Source organism: Diabrotica undecimpunctata, chromosome 4 (assembly GCF_040954645.1).
Source record: "Diabrotica undecimpunctata isolate CICGRU chromosome 4, icDiaUnde3, whole genome shotgun sequence".
Lineage (NCBI taxonomy): Eukaryota > Metazoa > Arthropoda > Insecta > Coleoptera > Chrysomelidae > Diabrotica > Diabrotica undecimpunctata.
In genome coordinates, this window is record NC_092806.1 from 107,645,320 (window position 1) to 107,657,545 (window position 12,226).

The 12,226-nt window shown below is 31.2% G+C and overlaps 1 protein-coding gene across 1 annotated transcript in view; it reads right to left on the reverse strand.

The window, feature by feature from the left end:
- LOC140439837 (uncharacterized) overlaps positions 1–12,226 on the reverse strand; it is an 895,210-nt gene that overhangs the window by 434,294 nt on the left and 448,690 nt on the right. Inside the window, exon 6 of the mRNA XM_072529991.1 lies at positions 8,613–8,652. The gene's annotated coding sequence lies outside the window, so the exon portion shown is untranslated. The remainder of the gene's footprint in view (positions 1–8,612; positions 8,653–12,226) is intronic.

Below are 12,226 nucleotides of genomic sequence, written 5' to 3' on the forward strand. Positions count from 1 at the left end.
AAAGGCTTTTTGAGGTCTTCATGGAAAAACATACGAAAGGGTTCAAAGGCTACAAAAATATGTCTTCCTGAGACGCTATCTGTGAAAAAGATGTATAAAATATTTATAGCTGAACATCCCAGTGTAAAGTCTTCTAATAAGATATGTTGGAAAATATTCTATACCGAATTTAACCTTAAATTTGGCTGACCGAGAAGTGATACATGCGGTACTTGCGATCGGTGTCAAAGTAAACTATTAGCTAGTTATAATGGTTCAGAAGACGTGTGGAAATTAAATATTGAGAAAGAACTCCACTTACGGAAAGCTAAGAAGTTTTATGAACTAAAAAAAATATAAATTAAAAGCACGTGGTGATTCAGAGAACTACAGTTGTTTATCTTTTGACCATATGTAAAACCTTCCAATGTCACATACCAATACGTACCAAAGCAGTATTCTATGCTAGGCAACTATGGTTATACGTATTTGGTGTGCAAAATGATGGAAATAATACTGCATCTATGTTCCCTTAAGATGAAACCATTGGAAGAAAAGGACAAAATGAAGTAGCTTCATTATTGTTTCAATATTTAAGATCTAACGAGGTGACGACAAAGAATATTAAATGTGCCAGACAAAATAAAAACTATGTTCTTATGAAATTTTTTTACTTGATTATCCATGGTTTACACATGTTTGAAACTATCACACATTATATTATATGTATTTCCTATTCGAGGCTATTCATTTTTAAGTTGCCACCAAGATTTTTCATTGATTAAAAAGCATAAAAAATCTAAAACCGTCGAAATGAAGAATGGGAAAACGTAATCAAGAATGTTATTAGCAAACCATCACCGGTTACCGTAACTGATGTTAATCAGTCAATGATATTTAACATTTCAGAAGCAGTTACTCTATTTTTTCTTAGATCAGCTCGTCCTACAGTGAAAATCAAAACTGCGCGAATGTTGAGATATTCAGTTGATGAACCTGGGGTTGTTTTAGTAAGACAGACTTATACAGGTAGCTGGGAAACATCCCCTATAAAAAACAAACGTGGTATACCGAAAGAGTTTGAATTTAAACCATTATATAATACGCGTTTGGATATTCCTCAGGGAAAAAAAGAAAACCTTGGAGATATAACCCAATATTTGAAAAAAACAGAGGCTTAACACTTTTATAACGAACTGCTCACAGAATCTGGTCTTCAGTTGGAAAAGATTACCGATTTAGACGAAGACGATAACCGCAGTGGTGTAAGTGATGAAGACTAAATATTTTGTTTCAAACTTCAACAATTTCATATTTCAATTTTTTCAAATTTCAAATATAAGTTTTTGTTTATTTTTTATTTTGGTTTATTACTATAAATATCGTTTTTCCTATAAATTAATAAAAATTTCCTGCAAAAATCCCATATGTCAAATGAATAAATATCCTTAATAAAAAAACCAAAGGAAAAAATAATGTTATTTATATTGTAAACTGTGTGTTATCATCAAAATAATAAATAACTAATTTGAAAATTTCCGTAAACTTAATACGGTTTATTTAATAACTTTTTTTAAATATCTTCAATGTTGTAAATAATGACAAATGGGGTTTTTGCAAAGAACGCCTCAATTTCTGCCATGATTGCGGTTCGTCTGCAAATCTTAAGTTAAGAATGATGCTCCCTCCTATCCTTACACCTTCAGTTCTTTCCCATAGTGCCTCCTGAAATATTAGTTGGGAGTACACATTAAATAAATGTGTTGACAGCGCATTGAAAATATATTATATGTTACGAGCAAAGCCGGAAATTGGGCAAACCTAGCACTGTACGGAAATGATTGTCCACTTCTATCATTGAACCCCCAAATTGTACAATGTCTGAAATGATCAAAATTAAAAATGATTATCGAAACGCTCATCGATTCGAAGCAATTATTATTGACAAGCGACACAAAAAATCAAAAACCGAACAAGCTGTTAAATAATTTTAAGAAGTATTTTTTAATGGTGGCTCATGAGGCTAATTAATCGGTATGCATCGCACGATTTAGGTATTCTTCTTGGGTAAGGATAAAAAGATAGATTTTGACCATTCATCAGGAATTTAACCATCGTGGTATATTCTATTAAATAATTAAATTAGAAACTTAATATTTTTGTAATTCAGGATTTGTAATATTTCTACTGGAATTTCATGACGACCTGGCGCTTTACCACTTTTTGAGTGCTTAATTGCCTGTTTCACCTCTGATATTGGAATTTGTACATTTTCATTAGTTGGTAATGTTTCATTTATTTCTTCCCTTTTATGTGTAAATAAGTCCTTGATGTATTCTTTCCAAGTTTGTTTTTTTTTTCTTCTTCTGATAATTGGAGATCCCCATTGGAGTTTCTTATAACTTGTGGTATTATCTTTCGAGTATTACGCATAATTTCTTTCAGTATCTAATGTGGGTTACATGTATTGTGTTTCATATTAAATTCTTCTATTTCTTTGCAATTTTCATCCATCCAGCGTTCTTTAGCTTCCTTGGTCTATAAGTCTACTAGTTAATAAACCTAAAAAACAATAAAAGACAAAGCGAAAAGCTGAAATACCTAACAAAATATATTCTTATATATGTACCTCAACGCACTTTTTTTACAAATTTTCTATATAGCTTAACAATTTCTATTATCATAATTTATAATTTAGATACTAAAAGATGTTATGCTCCTTTTTAGGTAAAAAATATGGAGTGGAGAATAAAAACAACCATTTCGGCAAACTCGGTTTTAACAAAAGAAATTCTTCATTCAGAAAGGTTTGTTGCCTTTGTTGTTTACACAAATGTTTAATAACTGGAGAAACAGACCCACGGCGTGTTTTTCGTTCAACTTGCATAATAGAAATACCTGGGAAGTTTTAACTAGAAAACAATTGTACAAACGAAAATTAAACAAAGCCGCAGGAGGCAGTGCCTCGCATCGATAAAGTGAAAGGGGTGTAGCGTACATATAAGAATAATTAAAATGTTTTAGCTCTATTTTGACTTTAAGTGTTAGAGTAAGTACTATTTAAATGGGAATAAGCCACAATTAAAGGTTAAAGTACGTTTATTGATGTTTCAATTTCCACTTCGGAAATCATTCTCAAAATACAAACATTAGTAAATTAAACAAATTTTTTTTTTGTTACTTTATCTGACTCATTTATATTTACAATTTAGACATACATTATTCATTTTAAAGTAGACGACTTTAAAATGATATTGCCAATATTGTTGAGTTGCGTTCCTGGGGCGACTTTACTTGTAAGAAAGATAGTTCAGTCGATTACATGAAATCAACTTAAAATTGAGAATATCCGTCAGAAAAAATCGCATGTAATATATTACATAGCATGAAATTCGTCTTTAAAAAGGACAACCACATGCCATTCTGACAGTAAAATTCTCCTGTAAGTGATTCCATAGTAAATTATGAGGGAAAAACCAGTAAAAACAAAAACCTCACACTACTATCCCGACATAGTAAGTATTTGGTCGTGCATTTAGTTTACTTTTAATAAACACCAAATTCTGATTTTATATGTTTGTTATTTAAAATACATAAATGATGTATCCTCTATATGTTAACGACTTACTAATACTGGTATTTTCCTTTTAATTTCTTCCTTTTTTAATATGGGTAACCAGATCCTACTACATTCTGCCGAGGAATTTTGCGACACAATTGGTCTCATTTAGCATAAATAGAGCCGCTTCTTTGATTTTTCTCTTTTTAACATCCGTTTCTTTTAGGACTATATTTGAATCATTTCATTGAACTCTATGTTCATTATCCCATGCGTGTTTACATATTTGAGATCTATCAAATTCTCTATTTTTGATGTAAGATTGATGTTCACTTTTTTAAACATTTAATGGCCTTGATGTTTCACCTAAACAAAACTGATTGCATTCACAAGGTATTTAATAAATGCAATTCTTTGTGCTTTCTTGTTCATTGTTAGGTTTGGTTTTAGATAAAATAGATCTCAATGTGTTTGTTGTTTTGAATGTTGTTAAAATGTTAAATTTATTTCCTCTCCTTTTTATTTTTCTGATAATCCTTTTATGTATAGTATTGTTATCTACAGCATACACAAAAAATAATACGTGGAAAATAAGCAGAAATATTGTAGAAAGAAGATGGCTGGATGCTTTCTTAAGGCGCCGTAATACTTACCTAAGTATCACTTGAAATACCCATTGGAACTTCGTTTTCTAGAGCTCTGGGATTCAACAAAACAAACGTACAGGAGTTTTTTTACAACTTGGAAACCGAATGCAATAAACATAATTTTTCCCCAGTTTGTAATGTGGATGAAACTGGATTGTCATGTCCATAGCAAAGTTGCATAAGTTGTAGGAAGGATAGGAAAACGACAAACTTGTCATTAACATTTGCTGAACGTGGTTCACTAGTTACTTTAATTGTAGTAATGAGTGCTGCTGGTCAATTTGTTCCAGCTATGTTAATTTTTCACCGAAAAAATCAAAATAACCAGTTACTGCGTGATGCCCCATCTGAGTCAATATATGCGGTTCGCCCAAGTGGTTGGATACAACAGAACTTGTTTACAAACTGGATGAAACAGTATAGAACTTTTGTGAAACCAACAAAAGGGTCTCCTGTTCTTCTAGTACTGGAATGCTACTATAGCCAAACGCGTAATTTGGAAGTGATTTACTAAACGTATAATGAAAATTTTTCTACATTATATTAAATTCGCATGTTAAACCAATTTCTCCTGACGTTTATATTACTAACTGATATTAATGGAAAAAACATATCAATGGAAATAACAATAAATTGGGAGGTACTTCGGGGCACCAATATAAATCACACGCTCATAAAGGCAATCCAAAATTTACATATTAAATTAACAATAAATTAAATTATATTTATTTATATTAAATTAAAATATATATATTTAGCAAAAGCAGGTATAGAAAAGAAGGTATTATGGTATGGGATTAGAAATAAATAAAACCTACCTATATACACTATCATAGGAACATGTGTGACAAGAAAGTTGGCTGAGTTTTATTAGAAACGGGGACTAATATTTATTATCGAACAAATTAAATGTGTCAGCATTGGAATAAATTTATAGATAACTACAAAAATATAGGGACTGTTGATGAATATAAATATATACGAACAATATTTAATCGAGAACGAACATATGACAAATAAACTAACACCAAAATAAATCAACCCATAAAAGCGATGGGATGCCTTAACGAAATTCTTTGGAACAATAATATAATAAAAAAGAGAAAGTTTAGTATCTATGAAACCATTGTAAAAACTATGCTATTATAAGGATGTGAAATATTACGATTAACAGAGAGAAACTGAAAAGAGATAGAAACCAAGGAAAGAAGGTAAGATCGCGAATGCTAAAAATTTTGAGAAGGAAGGGCATAAGAAATTAAGAAATTAGGAATGCATGTTAAGAGAAGGTACAATAATTGATAACATACAACTAAAGAATGTTATATGTTACCGACATATACAGCCAAAACAAACAAGTAGACTTCTAAAACAAGTACTCACATGGATACTTATAGAAAGGCAGAAAATGAGCTCCAAAGAAAAGTACAATAAAACAACCGAAAGAAATGGAAATTGGGCATCGCAAAACCTCGAGAGACATTCTAAGCCGATTTTATATAACCAAATTGCTTAATATATTGACATATATATATATATATATATATATATATATATATATATATATATATATATATATATATATATATATATATATATATATATATATAAAAGTGTAGTTAAAATAATAAGCCAAAATAGAAAGACTCTTAGTAAAACAAAAACAACGACAAGCACATTACAGGTGTAATGAAAAACTAAATTTATAAAATAAACTAAATAATGAAATAAACTAAAATATAACTTAATAAAAATATTGTCTGCTCTAGTATGTTGCATTATTTACAAGAACTTTCATATTTTAGTTCAACATGTTTAGAATCTAATTGATACCAAGCTCTAAATTTGATACCATCTGCTCAAATTGTTAATTTTGCTTTTATATTGTCGCTATTCTTTAGAGGTGTGGGCTGGGAATTAAATAATAATAGTGTATTAACTCTTTATCAGATATAATTTTTGCGTCTCTTTTAGAACTTGTTTTCTTCTTTTTCTTCTTCTTCAAGGTATTCTTTAGGTATTTGTTGCCTTCATCTTTTCAGTAGCATCCCATACTTCTTCCTTTTTCTATTTACAGTTTAGTATTTGTTTAGATAGTCTATTTTACCCATTCTGTTTGTATGCTGTTTCCATTTTGTTTCCGTATTATTTTATTTTATTATTGATCAAGTAAATATTCAGTTGCTGTCTTAGGACTTTATTTTTCTGCCTAACAAGCCTTACAAAGCTTTTAAGGAATCTCATTTCACTACATCAGAGTACATAATATGATTATTGTTTTTTATCATTTGTTATCTCTTGTCATGTTATCTAAAATTCTTTGAATTGTTTGACAGATATGCTGAAATCTGTGTACTTCGTGATCAATGTTTTTATCATTTCCAAAACTTGTCTACAACTCTCCTTCTTATGGTGGCTATCCATTATGGATGTTGGACACTAACATGGCTATTCTGACTTTGTTGACTGCTACCCTGAAAAGTCCGGTAGTGGTTAAGTTAAACCATTTTCGCAGGTTATGCAGCCAGGATATTCTTCTTCGTCCTGGATCTCTTTTCCCATGCACTTTACCTTGAAGTATGGTCCAAAGTAGGTTGTATTGTTGTTCATTGAGCATTATATGGCCCAGGTATTCTAGTTTGCGACGTTTTATGGTTATGACTAGTTCGCGCTCTTTACCCATTCTGTGTAGTACTTTTTCGTTGGTAACTTTGTCTATCCAAAAAATCCTCAACATGCGTCTATAGCACCACATCTAAAATGCTTCGAGTTTCTTCATTGATGCTTCAGTTAAGGACCATGACTCCACGCCATATCAAAGAACAGAGAATACGTAGCATTTTAGTAAACGAACTTTTATTTCCAATTTTATATCGTGGCTGTTAAAGATTTTATTCATTTTGACGAAAGCTGATCTTGCCTTCTAGATCCTTATCTTAATTTCCGTCGATTTTTCCCACTGTTCATTTATGTTTGCACCCAGATAACAAAAGTTGGTAATTTGTGTTATAGGTTGTTGGTTAACTAGTAATTGACCAGGTGGTATCCTATTTTTGCTTATAAACATGTATTTTGTTTTTTTTTTATGTTAAAATCAAGCCCAAACCTGCTACTTACTTCTGCCACCTTTAAGACTGTCTGCAAAAATGATAGTATCATCAGCGTATCTTATGTTGTTCAATCGTTCTCCGTTTATAAGTATTCCCTCGTCTATGTCTGTTAGCCCTAGGGTCATAATGTACTCTGAATATGTATTGAACAATAATGGGGACAATATACATCCCTGTCGCATACCTCTTTTATCTTTATGTCATCTACAACTCTAGGAAGGTAAAATTATTACTTGTTCTAGTGGTTGATCGTCAATTACAATGTTTGTTCTTTAGGGGTATATACATCTTAACGCCATAAATTTAATCTGTTTTGTCATTATTTTTATGCCGAAATTCTTACAAACTGGATATAGCTTGTAGACGGCTCCATGTAGCTCACTTTCAGAATTTAAGATTATTAGATAATCGTCGGCAAAAAGTATTTTATTTGTGTATGTTAATTGATTTGTATAAAAAACGTAGTCATTGTGCGTTCTACTCTCTTATGTTTATACTACTTTTTTTGGTGTTATAGCTTTATCGGCATTTCTTCTGTTTGACAATTATAATACTTAATAGATTCATTAATTTTTTCTAGTATTGGTCAATTAAATTATAAACAAAATAAACACGAACCAAAAAAAAGAAATAAAAAAATACTACTCTTCACAAACAAAAATTATCCTTTAAATACTTAAATATATTACACCCTGTATATTTTTTGACTCAAACTCTAAATGATGATCCAATTGCTAAACGGTATAATTCGTGACCATCTGCATTAACCCGTTAATTTCCATTTGTTTTGCACCAGTATACATCATTTGGAAGTTTTGATGTTCACAGACGGCTGAGTATGCTTTTCACCGCTTGATGCATTTTTCCGGGCCGATGCATGCCCCGAGGTTATCCAATTACATCAGTTAAAGCCACCCTTACAATCGATGTTGCTACCTCTCCAATAAGACATAAAAATCCAATTACGATTTTTTTTATGGCGAGAGTGGAATACGCTGTCGAAGAAATTAAATTAGAGGCATTTGGAAAATTCCCAACAATTTTTTATTAATGAAACAATATACGGCAGGTATTGGTCTAAATAATACATTATTGTTTTTTATCATGAATTTTGATGTGATATATTTACTATCAGGCACATCATGTAATTTTATTTTTATGAACAACATACTATTAATAATTTATAGTAAATAACGCATTATCTAGTACAGAGAAAAAAACACGATATCGAATTTATTTATACGAACAAAGAAAATGCCACCTATGTTATTACTATTCATTTATGAATAGATTGTCTTTAATTTACGTCATACTGACCTTTCGCAGACAACTGAACTATGTAGATTGCTGCTAGTTGCTGAAAAGAACAAAACATATTTTAAGTAAACGTTAAAAAACGATAAAATTTAGAGGGTTATATTGTTTCATATCATCAAAGGATCCTTAAATTTAAAAAAACCGCAAAGTGCTACCATTTAAAAGGGTGCGTTTTGAGAAAGGAGTAAATTAGTTTCCTATGCAGTAGGGTGGATTTAATAAATTCTAATTTCTTTTCGTACATCTACATCCACAAAAAAGTTGTTCAAAATTAAATTTTCTATCCAAATGTCATCTTTTAAAATCAAAAATAGTTTTAGGTATATGCAATGAAAAGAAAAATTTATAATAATCTACATTAGAGGGCCCTACGAAAGCTACACTTTTTGCATCTAAAACCCACTTAAATTTTTGCCGATAAGACACTTAGATTGTAGAAATAAGAATGCTGAAACAGATGAGTAGAGTCCAGAAAAATAATGACGCTAAAAATAAATGTTTCAACATATATTTGGCTGATATCATTGACATTTTGCTTACGCAGAGGTTTACCATCCAAATATTCATATTTTCTTGCATAGAAAAATATGTTACGAAAGCATTAAAACAATGGAAAGGCAAATGTAGAGGTATGGGTGTAGACCTTGCAAAGGTGTAAATATACCTTGCAGTTTGCTAGATCATCATTGGAAGATAATGACATAATTATGCCCTGAGACCAATACACTTACCTTGAAGTAATTTTCGACCAGACAGAGAAACAGAAAGAAGCTTACCGCAAGCTAGAAGAATGATAAACTGCTTGAACAGTATACTCTGAAGTCAAGAAATAAGAAAAAGAAAGGAAATATAACATTATATGAACCTCTTATTAAAAGCAGTCTGTTATACGGAGCAAAAACTTGGAGAATACGAAGAATAACAAAAGAAAGCTGGAGGTTGTCGAAATAAACTTCTTTAAGAGGTCAGCTAAAGTATCCAGTAGAGAGAGAATTCTCAATTATGAAGTAAGACGGTAAGTGGCAGTGAAAGGCTCAATAATAACAGATAGGAATAGAAAACAACTGATGTGATACATATTTATCCAGAAGATGGAAAATAAGATTATGGAATGTGTTCCACCAAACCGCAGAAGATGAGGAAGGCCTTAAAAATCCTGGAGAGAAGAAATAACTTAGGTTATTTGTGATTATAGAAACAAGGAATCCGACAATATCGCAAGAAATTGTGGAACTGATTATTTCTATAGAAGAATTTTATTCACAAATCTAAAAAAAATATTATTTCGCTCATAGTTTCGCACGATAAGCTAATATATACATTTAAAACTAGTGGTTTATAAGATATAAATATTTAATAATATTCTTTATTTATATTTTTTAGCAAAAAGAAAAATTAGAACGAATCAAAATTGTACTACTACTTTTTTTTTAACATTTCATTACTGACGGTCATTATCTTCTTACGTATAAAGCTAAGTATAAGCTATAACATTGCAAAAAAAACATAGAAACCAAAATGAGTTAAGTGAAATGATTCTTATACATTGTTAAGGTGTGTTTACGTAAACTTATTACCTCATTTAATTTTATGTGTATTTAGTAAATAATTCTGGTGTTAGTGAAAGCAACACGAAATATGTGTTAGTTGAACTTTTATTTTTTTCTTCAAATATATTTATCACCGACATTCAATTTAATTTACAAAAATAAAATATTAAAGGATAGTTGTAACAGCACACAACCCATATAGTACACAGCAGTGTATTTTCATTAACTAGATCTACCATTCAATGGTATTAGAGCTTTACTGATTTCGTGTCAACAAAACTAACAAAGTCACTTTATAATACAATTAAAATTTCCCTATGGAAGTTCCTGATTGACACGGAAAACACACATCAAGCTCGCCGGTTGAGAATGAGCTTCTACCTTTGCGTTAAGTTCGGCTCTATTTGATGTCCATCACACATGTTTAATGACTTTTGGCGTTTAGTCATGATTGATTATTGAATTATGCTTTTTAGTACAGCGGATGTTTGCCTAAAATGTATGCAGAAATACTATACTTTGCAATTTGTATTGAATGATTATTCGTTTGATATTTTTAAACACTTAGTCTAAATATTATATACTTTTCTTGTCGACTTATGCCATATAAATTTATATTTATATATGTCATTTACGTAGTAAGATACGAAATAGAAATGAGTTTTCAGGAAGTAGAGATAGCCATAAACTCACTTAAAAATAGAAAGTCACCAGGACCAGACGGAATAACCAACGAGCTTCTAAAACACAAAGGAGAAAGTATAACCTTAGAAATGACAAAACATACAAAGCACTGCAAGATACCAGACGAATGATGAAACAGCATAATGATACCAATGTTCAAGAAAGGAGATAAAGAAGACCCCAACAATTATAGAGGTATAAATCTACTGAACACCGTACTTAAGCTTACCACAAAAGTCCTAACCAACAAAATGAGTAAACTAACAGTAAAGGGGCTAGGACAGTTCGAGCGCAAAACAGGTCTTTTCCCATGTAAATCTCCATAAGAAAATCTAAGGTCCATTCTGCTCATTTTTGACGCTTTTTGTAGTGGAGGCGCGACCACTTGTTGGATCACGACGTATGAGGTGTCAAACGAGCAGGAAGGGGATGGGGAACACGTAGAGAGAAAAAACAAAGATGGCGGTATAGTCAAAATGCCACTATAACGTATCTCCGGGTCTATTGGTCCGATTGCAACGTATGAAGCATTAAACGAAAGGTGAGAGAATAATGTATACATCAAGATAAAAACATGAAACAAAATCAATGCCAAAACGACACTATAACGTATCTCCGGCTCTATTGGTCCGATTGCAACGTATCAGGCGTCAAATGAAAGAGGAGGGGGTAATAAATACATGGAAATGAAAAACAAGCAACAAAATCAATGCCAAAACGGCACTATAACGTATCTCCGTTTGTACCCGATTACTACTAACAACTTTATCAGATGAACAACAAGGACTCAGATCCAGAAGGTCCTGCGTAGACGCCGTATTTGTACTAAGACAAATCACAGTAAAGGGGCCAGGACAGTTCGAGCGCAAAACAGGTCATTTTCCCATGTAAATCTCCATAAGAAAATCTAAGGTCCATTCTGCTCATTTTTGACGCTTTTTGTGGTGGAGGCGCGACCGCTTGTTGGATCACGACGTATGAGGTGTCAAACGAGCAGGAAGGGGACGTGGAACACGTAGAGAGAAAAAACAAAGATGTATTTTTATATTAATTATTTTTAAGATGTATTAGCAGTAATTTTTACTTACTAAACTAATTTTTATTTGGTAAGTTAACAAAAATTGTTTTTTCTTTTTAGTTCAACCTTGTAAGATATTTTGTCTGTTTTAGCTCTTGATAATAATTGTAAACACAATTGAAAGCTCAAGATTAAAAAAATTGTTAACCAATAGCCCTTTTATTGACTCCAACCCATCCAAAACAGTTATATATATACATATATATATATATATATATATATATATATATATATATATATATATATATATATATATAAGAAGTCATTTCCGTAAAAAATATCTTATTTTATATTTCGGCTGT